Raw genomic sequence first — 11,850 nt, forward strand, 5'->3', positions numbered from 1 at the left:
TCTGGCCATAAAGTCGACTAATTTCTGAAAAACTGAGTGTAGCATTGGGAGCAGCGTCTGCTGTTTCCCTGTCTAGCCGGCTTGCTGCCTAGAACGAACGCTCCTTGAGTTGGGTGATCCACAGGGAGTAGCTCAAACCTGCAAAGTGCCTGGCCAGGGGCAGGACATTAGCCCAGCAAGGGAGGGGGTGTGGCAGTGACATCACAAAGGCCTTTTTGCAGGACCTCAGACTATTGGTCCAAGGCGGTGGGGAGGTGGTGACCTCACAGAGAGATGCTGACATCAGCCAGGCAGGACAGGGGCGAGGGGCCAGGGAAACCTCAGAGACCCCTGTGGCTTTGCTCCAGCAAGTCTCCTTCTCCAGGTCTCCCTTTGAGGACTGAGAGAGTATTCGGGTTCACGGACGTGCGCCAGGAGGAACCTCTTTCGAGTTTCTTCCTTCCTTTTTAGTGATTTTACTAGAAAACAGCCGTTTAGAAGGTAAGAGCCTCCTGGAGGTGTGAAACCTGTTCAGTCTGATCCATCTGGTGACAGTTGAATTCTAGGCATGGAAAACACGAGCTTAAGGAGGCAGAATTTTATTTTGCACCTGGGATTTTGTCTCTTAGAATCACTGGGGACATAAGGGTTTGTCCTTTTTGATTCACCTCTTGCTCCATCCACTGTCTGATCCCTCTTTTCTCTTCGTCTCTTGCTTCCTTTGTCCTTTCTCCTGTTCCCCTCCCAAAATCAGGTTTTTTTCTCCCGCTGATAACAGCTCACGTTAACTGATCACTCTCGTTATAGTGTGTATGGCAACACCCATTTTTTTCACGTTCTCTGTGTGTATATATCTCTTCCTACTGAATTTTTAACTGCATGCATCCGATGAAGTGAGTTTTAGCCCACAAAAGCTTATGCTCAAATACATTTGTTAGTCTCTAAGGTGCCACATGTTCTCTTTGTTCTTTTTGCAGATAAATTAATGGAGGTTAAGTCCATCAATGGATATTAGCCAGGATGGGTAAGGAATGGTGTCCCTAGCCTCTGTTTGTCAGAGAGTGGAGATGGATGGCAGGAGAGAGATCACTTGATCATTTCCGGTTAGGTTCACTCCCTCTTGGGCACCTGGCATTGGTTATTGTTGGCAGATAGGATATGGGGTTGGATGGACCTTTGGTCTGACCCAGTATGGCCATTCTTATGTTCTTATGAAGGGAAGGGCACAGCCCTGTGACAGAGTTTCTGTAGTGTAGTGGTTATCACGTTTGCCTAACACGCAAAAGGTCCCTGGTTCAAAGCCAGGCAGAAACAGGCTTGCTTCCTTTTCTCAGCTCCTAGTGGCCTGTCCCTGCTGTTGTAGGAACAGCAGTGATTTCTATGCTCAAAAGGTCTGTTATACTTCCCCTCCCCCTCGCTTTTGTCTCCTCTCCCTCTCTGAATGCCTGTGAAGTGGCTTTCCCCCTCCCCCTCCCCCTCCCTCCTGCAATGCTTGTGGGATGAAGGGGCTGGCTGAAGATCAGAAGAGCTTCCAGGTACCAAGATGTCTGGACTCTCATTAGGCAGCACTCACACACCCAGAGCATGGACCCTCCATGGACACTGGCTGAGGTGGAGTGTGACCCACCGGATGCAGCCAAGTCATCTCTAGTCGCAGGCCATGAGGTTCAGGTCTTTAAAAGGGGAAGGGGCCCTGTGCTCAGCTGTGCTTTCACAATGCTGCCTAATGAGAGTCCCAGACACCTTGTCTATCTAGGAGCTCTTCTGATCTTCAACCAGCTGTTCAACCAGCTCATTCATCCCACAAGCATTGCAGGAGGGGAGGGGAGGGGGAAAGCCACTTCACAGGCATTCAGAGAGGGAGAGGAGATGGGGCGGGGGGTGGGGGGAGTGTAACAGACCTTTTGGGCATACAGGTTATATGGAGCACACAGATCACTGCTGCTCCTACAACAGGGTAAGTTCTCAAGCAGCATGTTTCTTACTTTGCCCATCTGCCAATTTTGATAATTATGGATGGAAATATTTTGCCATTGGGTTGTGCGTTTACACAGAAATTGACAATTACCAACAAATATGTAATTCTTCCAGTCCTGCCTAGTCTGCAGTTGATGGGTTTAGAGGGACACATTCACTCTTCCAGGTCCCCATGCCAGGCCTGTGCTCTCAACTTCCCACACTGCTGGGATCCTTCCCTGGTCTCCGCTCAGACCTCTGCCCCCCACCCCCACTTCTGGGATCCCCTCCCCACGCTGTCTAACTCCCCTGCTGGCAGGATCCCTTCCTGTTTCTTTCATTTCCTGTCTCCCCTCTGGGCAAAAGCTCTGCACTGTTCCCACACCAGAAGTTGAACCCAGGTCCCATGGATGAAAACCAGGAATCCTGACCACTAGACCATATGGGACTATTGGTGCAGCTGACGAAGTGGGGATTCACCCACGAAAGCTCCTGCTCCAATACGTCTGTTAGTCTATAAGGTGCCACAGGACTCTTTGCTGCTGTTATTACTACAACTCTCTAAGCCAACCCCTCGTGAGCGCAGCAGGGACTAGCGTGACCGGATGTCCCAATTTTTGGGCCTTTTTATATAGGCTCCTATTACCCCCACTCCCTGTCCCGATTTTTCACATTTGCTGTCTGGTCACCCTAGCAGGGGTTGCACACAGGGCTGCATTAACCCTTCAGGTGCTGAGGTTTCCCTCACTCCATTCCCAGTGCCTGTGATGAGGAAAGAGACATCAGGGCTCCCAGGTGCTGCACAGACCATGAATGAGATCGGGACCCCATATTGTGCTAGGTGCTGTACACACCCTGGCCAACACTGGGACACCCCGGGGGTTCCCCTCCATTTATCTGAGCCTCTGCTGCCCAACGGCTTCTGACTCCATCTGGATCACCCAGGAGCCTTTCCTTTCCACCTTTCCAAACAGTCCTTCTTTCCCTGCCCCCTAATTCTGCTTTCACACCCTGGGCCCATCTCCTCCCTTCGTTCCCTCCACCCCAGGTGATTAGAGATGGAGGCAACTTCAGCCACTGGAGACAGACCCAGCGAGCGCTGCAGCCCTCCCGGGGGGGTGTTTGCAGACACAGGAAGGGAGCGGCAGGTGCTGGGAAGAAGGAAACAGGAGAACAAATCCCAGGGGGGGGCAGCTCCTGGGGGCGGGGCTCTGGCACAGCCCGGGGGCGGGGTAGCTCCTGGGGGCGGGGCTGTGGCACAGCCCAGGGGCGGGGCAGCTCCTGGGGGCGGGGCTCTGGCACAGCCCGGGGGCGGGGCAGCTCCTGGGGGCGGGGCTCTGGCACAGCCCGGGGGCGGGGCAGCTCCTGGGGGCGGGGCTCTGGCACAGCCCGGGGGCGGGGCAGCTCCTGGGGGCGGGGCTCTGGCACAGCCCGGGGGCGGGGCAGCTCCTGGGGGCGGAGCTCTGGTACAGCCCAGGGGCGGGGCAGCTCCTGGGGGTGGGGCTCTGGCACAGCCCGGGGGCGGGGCATCTCCTAGGGGCGGGGCTCTGGCACAGTCCGGGGGCGGGGCAGCTCCTGGAGGCGGGGCTCTGGCACAGCCCGGGGGCGGGGCAGCTCCTGGGGGCGGGGCTCTGGCACAGCCTGGGGGCGGGGCAGCTCCTGGGGGCGGGACTCTGGCACAGCCCGGGGGCGGGGCAGCTCCTGGGGGCGGGGCTCTGGCACAGCCAGGGGATGGGGCAGCTCCTGGGGGCGGGGCTTTAGCTCAGGCCGGGGGCGGGGCAGCTCCTAGGGGCGGGGCTCTGGCACAGTCCGGGGGCGGGGCAGCTCCTGGGGGCGGGGCTCTGGCACAGCCCAGGGGCGGGGCAGCTCCTGGGGGGGGGGCTCTGGCACAGCCCGGGGGCGGGGCAGCTCCTGGGGGGGGGGCTCTGGCACAGCCCGGGGGCGGGGCAGCTCCTGGGGGCGGGGTTCTGGCACAGCCCGGGGGCGGGGCAGCTCCTGGGGGCGGGGCTCTGGCACAGCCCGGGGGCGGGGCAGCTCCTGGGGGCGGGGCTCTGACACAGTCCGGGGGCGGGGCAGCTCCTGGGGGCGGGGCTCTGGCACATTGTGACGCAGGAGCCCGGGCTCAGCAGCTGCTCCCTGGTGGCCACGTGCTGCCAGCAGCGCTGGAGCCGCCCGGGCCGGAGCGGAGCCGCTGTTCTCAGCTGCAGCAGGAGCTGCCCCCGGCCCCGCTGGGCTCCAGGTGGGGACAGAGCCTGGGGCCCGGTGCTCCCCGGGGTGCGGCTGGCGGGGCGGGAGGGGAGAGGCCGGAGCTGCAGGCGGGGAAGGGCGGGGGGCAGGCGGGGGGTTGATCGGTCTCTGGGCACCAGGGGAGCCCCGGGGCAGAGTGTGTGTGTGAGTGTCCCGGGCCCAGGCGTGCGCAGAGGGGGAGCCCGGCACCCCAATGCCCTGAGCCCCGGCTGGGGAGGCTGCTCCCCCCCCGTGGGGGCTCCGGGGGGAGGGGGGTGGCTGCGGCGGCTGCAGGCGGGTGCTCGGCCCCCCCGGGAATGACCCGCTGCCGGCAGCTTGTGGAGCCTCCTCCGCTGAGCTTTTCCCCAGGGGCGGCCTGGGCGCAGCTGCGATCAGCTGTTTGCTGGGCAGGCTCCACTCTGCTGCTCCCCCCCGCTCCTGGGGGAGTGAGTGAGACCCCCCGAAACAGCCCCAGGGGTCGGTGGGGGGGCCCAGCAGCAGCAGACCCCCCCGCCCGCTCCCCTGGGGCTGCCCCGCCCCGCTCGGGCTGGTGTCTCTGCCAGGGCCCCCGTGTGAATCGCTGCTCCCTGCCCGCCAGGCTCGGCTCCGGCCACAACAGCAGCGGGTGCCCCGGGGAGCCCAGTTGGGCTGGGGCAGGGGGAGGGTGGGGGGAGGAGAAGCCCAGACCCCAGCAGGAGCTGCCCTGGGCGGGGGATGGAGTGGGAGAGGAGCCACCCTGGGGCAGGGAGGAGAACCCCGGACCCTGGCAGAAGATGTGGGGCTGAAGTCCCCGGCTCGGGAGCCCCAGCCACCTTAGTGGCAAAAGTTGCAGGGCCCAAGCCCTGACCCCCCTCTGTGTGGAGCTGGCCTGAGCCCCTCTCGCTCCCATCCCCCCTGTGGAGCTGGCTCCCGCTCTCCGGCTGTGCAGAAATTCAGCCCAAATTTCCCCATGTTGGTATCTCCATTCCCCCCCATCACCCAGCCATGGATGGATTTAGCCCAGGAGGCAGGTCAGTGTTGGCCCCATTGGGCAGATGGGATCTAGGGCACAATGAGGTGAAGTGACTTTCCCAAGGCTAAACAGGGAGTCTGTGGCAGAGCAGAGACTCAAACCCAGAACACCTGAGCCTGAGTCCTGTGGCCTAACCACTAGGCAACCTTCCCCCTGAAGGAGAGGGAACCTCCTCTGCCACTTTGAGTGTGTGGGTGGGAGCAGCCACTAGACAGAGCTGCCAGGAGGTGGGGAGGGGGGTTGGATAGTTGGGGGGGGTGATTAGCGGTTGGGGAGGCCTGTGGAGGGGGCGGTCAGGGAACAAGGAGCAGGGGGGTTGGATGGGTTGAGGGTTCGGGGGGTGGAGCAGGGTCGGGGCAGGCAGGCAGCAGAGGGAGTTGGATGGGTCGGGAGTTCTGGGGGTCCTGTAAGGGGCGAGGAGCAGTTGGATGGGGCGTGGGAGTCCCGGGGGTCTGTCTGGGGGTGGGGGTGTGGATAAGGGTCAGGACGACAGGTAGGGTCCTAGGGAGGCAGTTACAGTGGGGGGGGGTTCAGGAGGGGGCAGTCAGGGGACAAGGAGCAGGGGGGGTTGGGGGTTCTGAGGGGGGCAGGAAGTGGGAGGCAGTGGATGGGGTGGGGCTAGGGGGGGCTCCCTGGGTGCACACCCTAATGAAATGTGCTGCACAGGCCTATGGCCACGGGGGGGGAGCCACTTGCATCCTTTCCCTGTTTGTGCCATTTCTTTCCGTCTCATAACCTGAGAAGAATTCTCTCTGGTTCTTCCCCTTCTCTCTCCCCTCCCCACATATGGCTAGAAAATCCAAGGAGATTCCCTCGTTTTCCCTAAAATTATTGACTCTCTAGTCTCTTATTTTGCCCTATTTTCTCTGTAATTCTTAAATTCTCCTCAGCTTTGGGATGTGAACCCAGCCTGTTTATCTGCACCAATTTGTCCTTGGATAGGTGGGAATTTGCTGTCCTGTGTCACTCCCCTCAGCGTGGGTGGGGGTTAGTAGGTGCTGGCTGGGGGAGCTCAGCAGAGACTGGGCACAGAGGCAGGAGGGTGGGGCCTCCCCGACATCAGCAACCCGCCCTCCCCCCTGCACAGCACAGGAGGCTCCTGGGAGCAGCTTGGCCGGGGGCAGCTCCAAGTGGGGGGGGCAGGGCTGCAGGAAGAGCTGCAGGGGCAGACAGCTGAAGAGAAGTGGGGGGAGGAGGGACAGGACACCCCTGCTGGAGGAACCCCCTCAGCAAGGCCCCCCTGGACCGTCATGTCGTCTGCCCCCCACTGAGTCTGGCCCCGTCCAGCTCTTCACAATGGGAACAGCGCTGGGCTCCCTGCCAGCGAGCTCTCCCTGCACCTGCCAGGGCCTCCATCTCCTGTGCCCGTCTGTGGCTAGTAGGGGGGGATGGATCTGCTGGGAGAGACAAGGGGCTCTCGCTTCGTCCCCTCCCCCTGGTGTTTCCTGGCTGCTCTGAGTGGTGTGGAGGTGGGACTCTGACTGTGAGCCACCCAGAGCTCCCATTTGATTGGCTCCTCTCCCCCATGAGTGTGGGGCTGTGAGTGGGGCAGCAGGTCCTGAGTGTTGGACTCTTGCTCTTTCAGGGGCCGGTGACCTTCGAGGAGGTGGCTGTGCATTTCACCAGGGGAGAGGGGGCTCTGCTGGACCCCACTCAGAGAGCCCTCTACTGGGATGTCATGCAGGAGAACTATGAGAACGTGACCTCCCTGGGTAAGGAGTTCTGTTACCTTGGTCATTACAAGCTGTGGGGTCTCTAAAGAACCTGAGCAGTAATAACTTTATACCTTTATTCATACAAGTTTTGACAAGTTTCCTTGCCCCCACTTTTTTGCCTCATCTCCCACCCACTAGAATAATTTTTAGACATTTGTCATCAGTCATTTTGAAATTGCATTTAATGTGTCCTTATTGGCTACATTAATAACTGTCGCTTTCATGCCTTTTCCTCATTTTAAGAGGAAAATATACCTCCTGTAGAATTCTAAATTGAGTAAAGAGGTGTGTGACCGATGCGTGGCTTGTGTGACAGTCAGATGAGCTCCTGGTTTGACAGAAGAGTGTATAATGTTGCCATTCATGACCCCATGGGTGAAGGGATAAGAGAGCCATGGGAGGGGAGGAGTAGCTAATTCTGGGGTGCCAGGACATGGGGAGGGCATGTGCAGGGTTAGAGCTAAGAAGCAGCAGGGACGGAGGAGGTTGTGAGAGACGAGGAGGGAACACAAGAAGCTCCCAAGGTGCCGGGAGGTGATGCCGGCTGAGAGTAATGGGAAGAAGGGGAGGGGAGTGTGGAGGAAGGGCACCCAGGAAGTGGGCTGGGTGGGTCAGTGGGAGGGAGGAGAGGTTTGGGGATCTAGAGCGCTGGGGGATCCCAGAGCTTTAACCTCGAATCCCTACCCAAGCCTTGTTGCTTTAGAACCCACACTCCAGTTTTATTTCTGTTCTGTTTCACTTATATACATGTTTTCCCCAAATATTATTATTTTAACTCTTGACCTCCCTCTCCCGCTCATTACCCCCCTCCCCACATAACCTCCCCATCTCTGAGCACAGAGACCCCGGCCACCGACCCTGAGTCCTTGCTGCATCCTCCCTCCCAGAGCAGGGCCCCTACCCAGGCACAAATGGGCACTTTGTTGAGGATGTCACAGGGTGGTGACGTAGCCTGTACAGTTTTTACACCGATAAGATGACGTGTTGGGGGTACAGCTCCCCCTTGTACATGGCTACGCAAAGTTAATGGAGAAGATGAAATCTGGTGAAACACACAGACACTTGATTTCATAGAGGCAGTTATAACTGAAATCATAGGCAGGGATCAATCCACATAACGTACCCGCTGCTGAATCCGCTGGACCGGCGGCCCTCCCGCAGGCAAGTCGCCGAAGGCTGCCTGACTGCCCCCCTCACAGAGACCATCCGGGCGGCCCCCACGGCTTGCCATCCCGGGCACGCGCTTGCCTCTCCTTTTTCACCAGGGTTTGAGGATTGCAGCTTGTCCTCCACTGTGTTCACTGGACTAACGTCCAGCTCCTGTGCGTTGCTTTCTCTCCAAGGGCTGTGAGCAGTGTGTGTGAGAGAGAGGTGGGAATTTTGGTGATACTTGTATGATGCCAATACACATCATAGTTTCCCTCTGTGGTTGGTATTGCCATGATTCTAAAAAGCAGGAGACATGAGGTGTTTTGTCACGTAGCTGTTATGGAGTGATATGAATGGGTCATTAAGGACAGGCTGGGACCAACCTACATCAATGGAATACCCAACAGAGACAAGGGAATGATTATCACCTGTCCATGGGAGGATCTCTGTGGGATTCAAGGACGGGCTAGTTTGCTGTGAGCTGTGATGAGAAGCTGACCTTGATTAGCTCTCATCCGCCAGTAGGCAGTAAACAGAATAATAAATCAAAAGGTTGCATGGAATGGCAATTATCCAAGGAAGTTTCAGCTGTGCTTGTGTGTATTTTATTAACCAATTAGCAACTGCTTGATTGCTTGATATAATTGTATATAAGAGCATGCTGGAAATGAATAAAGTACTCTCTGCTTATGATCACATGGGTTGTCAGACTCTGTCCATGCTCTCCTGCGACGCAACAAATGGTGACCCCGACGTGATTGAATGAGGATAGTGTTGGTGGCCTGAACTGAAAAGAAGAAAAGGAGGCGCACCTGAGTCTCAGTGTTGAGCGGCTAGGAGCCGCAGGGCGTCCGAAAAGAAGGGCGCACCTGAGCTCAGTGTCGAGCGGCGGCCGCAGGGCGTCCGAAAGGAAGGGCGCACCTGAGCTCAGTGTCGAGCGGCGGCCGCAGGGCGTCCGAAAAGAAGGGCGCACCTGAGCTCAGTGTCGAGCGGCGGCCGCAGGGCGTCTGAAAAGAAGGGCGCACCTGAGCTCAGTGTCGAGCGGCGGCCGCAGGGCGTCCGAAAGGAAGGGCGCACCTGAGTTCAGTGTTGAGCGGCTAGGAGCCGCAGGACGCCCGAAAAGAGGGGCGCACCTGAGCTCAGTGTCGAGCGGCAAGCCGCAGGGCGTCTGAAAAGGGAGGCACACCCCAGCCCAGAGGTGAGCAGCTACCATGGGAACCGCTGTATCAGCGGAAGAAAGGACGGTGCATGGATATCTGATACGCATCGCGGAGCGGCAGGGAGAGAAGCTCCCCTCTGATACGTTATCCCGTCTGCTGCGGTGGGGATGGAGAAGGGGACTTTCTGTTCAATCAAGTACAATATTTGATAAAACTGTTTGGGAGCGACTAGGCTCTGAGCTTTGGAAGTCGGTGGCTCAGGGCGATAAGGAGGCCTTCTCCCTGAGTCCAGTATGGCATAAGGCGAAGGAGATAGTAGAAACTCTCGCGGCCGAGGCAGAAGTGCAGGCGGCCCTTTCTGAGCTCTGCCGCCCAACGCCCGGAATGCCTTCTGTGTTGCCGGTTGGAGACCCCTTCCCTATGGATGCAATGCAGAGTGGGGTAACTGAGACACCTGTGAAGACAGAGGTAGAAGATACTGTGTTTACCTTGGAATCAGAGCACACTGAAGTGGTTGCAGCTGAGGCCCCCATGCAGAATGATGTAGGAGATGAGCCATCTAACCTAGTATCAGAATGCCCAGGGGCAGTTGTAAATGGGGCCCCTCTACAGAGCGACATATGTCCTCAAGAACTGCCTGTGTGTGGAAAGGGAGACGAAGAGGAGCCTATGGAAGCAAAACAAACATTTCTACTGACTGCGACAAGTTCAAATGACAATCAGCAAGAGATTTTAGCTGTGCAGCTGGCAGATACTGGCTCACCCATTTTTAGTATTGAAAGCTCTGAGGCTCAAAAAGCATTTGTGCCTGTCACAGCTGCAGCGATTGAATTATTGCAGGAACTGTAACGCCTATGGGAACCTCAGCTGACACTTTGAAGCCTTTAGAAGCAGTGCCTGAAAAATTATTTCCTGAACTAGTCCAAGATATTACCACTGCTCATTTGGGATTTGAGGCTGCACATAGTAGGAGTGAAGAACCTGCAATTGTGTCAGTATCAGAGATGTCTGCTGCAATGGTGGATGGAATGACTGAAAGAGCAACAAGATGTACACAACCTGGGCCCCTGGAGGATAGTTGCTTGTTTGCTATGCTAGGATTTTTTCTGTTTGATCCTCCCTGAATGATTTATTAATTGAGATAAAATTTTGCTTTGCCTGGACCCATGATTCTTACTGCAAAAGACCCCTTCACATCAGGAGAATTTTCCTACTGATGATTGGCTTATTTAATTTTTTTTTTAGCTCCATTGTGTTATTGGAATTTTTTTTGTGTGTGTTTTGATAATTTCCCCCGTAAAAGTTGAACCATGACGGTGGTGGAAAAGAAGAAAAAACACTTATGTTGTTGATATTGCCAAAGTCCAGAAATTCCTGACTAAAAAGACATTGAGAACTGACCCTGGTGAAGAAACAAAGAATTGTACACTGGCAGGAAGAAATTTGGGACTCCTGCTGAGAAATGTGATGTTAATTGGATTTTGGGATTTATTTTACAGGCTGCGCCCTGTGTTTTGGATAAATTTTTTAGCATATATTGCCCTCCCCTCAGGATGGAGATTCCACCACCTCCCTAAGTAACCCATTCCAGTGCTTTATCACCACCTTAGCAAAATTAGTTTCCTAATATCCAACCTAGATGGCTCCCACTGCAACTTGAGACCATTGCTCCTTGTTCTGTCATCTGCTCCCACTGAGAACAGCCAAACTCCATCAGCTCCAGGTGGGAGAGAGGTTTGATTCCCAACAAGCTACACTGAGGCAAAAACTACCTGTGCCTGACATCCACTAGGGCTGCACATGGCGTTGGCTGCTCGAGTTAGTGATCTTGGGGTAAAAAGACAATTACAGTTGTAGAGCAGATGCAGCCCAGGTGCAGGGGTTGGCATTAGCTTCCCCCTTGACCTGACCTAAACTCCATCACTTTCCCTAGTCTAAACAAACCCTGAGCATCACGGTTATACTGTTCCCCCAGTACACAGCAATTGTTAGTCATCGAGTTCTCCTTTGGGGAACAAATTGTTTCATTCTCAGTTGCTCTGATGTTGCTTCACGTTGTGCTGAAGAGCAGATATTTTTCCTACCATTTTCCTCACTTAAAATATATTGAACTATAACAAAGAGCAGGAACAGGGCAGGGATAGGGGAAAACATCATTTCACCCTCTGTAACAACAGAAGAAGACAGTGTAAGTCAGAGGGATTCCCTTATTCCCCATCACCATCCCAATCCCCCCTGTTGTTCAATTGGTTAGGTCAGTATTTTTTCTAAGGGGCTAGGAAGATTTATACCCTAGTAAATGAATTGTACATAAGAAAAGTACCCATGCATTGGGCTCCCAAAGCCGTTGTGGCCCAGGCGCTGCAGGTGGTCGCTCCTGAAGATATCTCCTTCCTAATCAGCTGCATGTTGCCTATTGTTTGGGAAATGCAATCCCTAGCTAGGTAGAGATGGGAAAAATGGAAGTGACACTTCTGTTCAGCTCACCCATGGGAGATGCTGCAAATGTGTAGAAAATGAAATCCGTGTTGAATGTGATATAGCTGCAAAAAGATACCTATGTTTAATAGAGACCTGACATTTGGTGTCTTACAGGGACTCTAAGCCGCACCTGAATTTAGTCCCTAATTTAAATCTGTGCCACCAGATTAAA

The 11,850-nt window shown here is 55.9% G+C and overlaps 1 non-coding gene across 1 annotated transcript; it reads left to right on the forward strand.

Moving 5' to 3' along the window:
- Positions 1 to 1,220: 1,220 nt before the first annotated feature.
- On the forward strand, positions 1,221 to 1,293 carry TRNAV-AAC. Its single transcript has one exon. It is a non-coding gene; the product is annotated as a tRNA-Val (tRNA).
- The last annotated feature ends 10,557 nt before the right edge of the window (positions 1,294 to 11,850 follow it).

Source organism: Mauremys mutica, chromosome 8 (genome assembly GCF_020497125.1).
Source record: "Mauremys mutica isolate MM-2020 ecotype Southern chromosome 8, ASM2049712v1, whole genome shotgun sequence".
Lineage (NCBI taxonomy): Eukaryota > Metazoa > Chordata > Testudines > Geoemydidae > Mauremys > Mauremys mutica.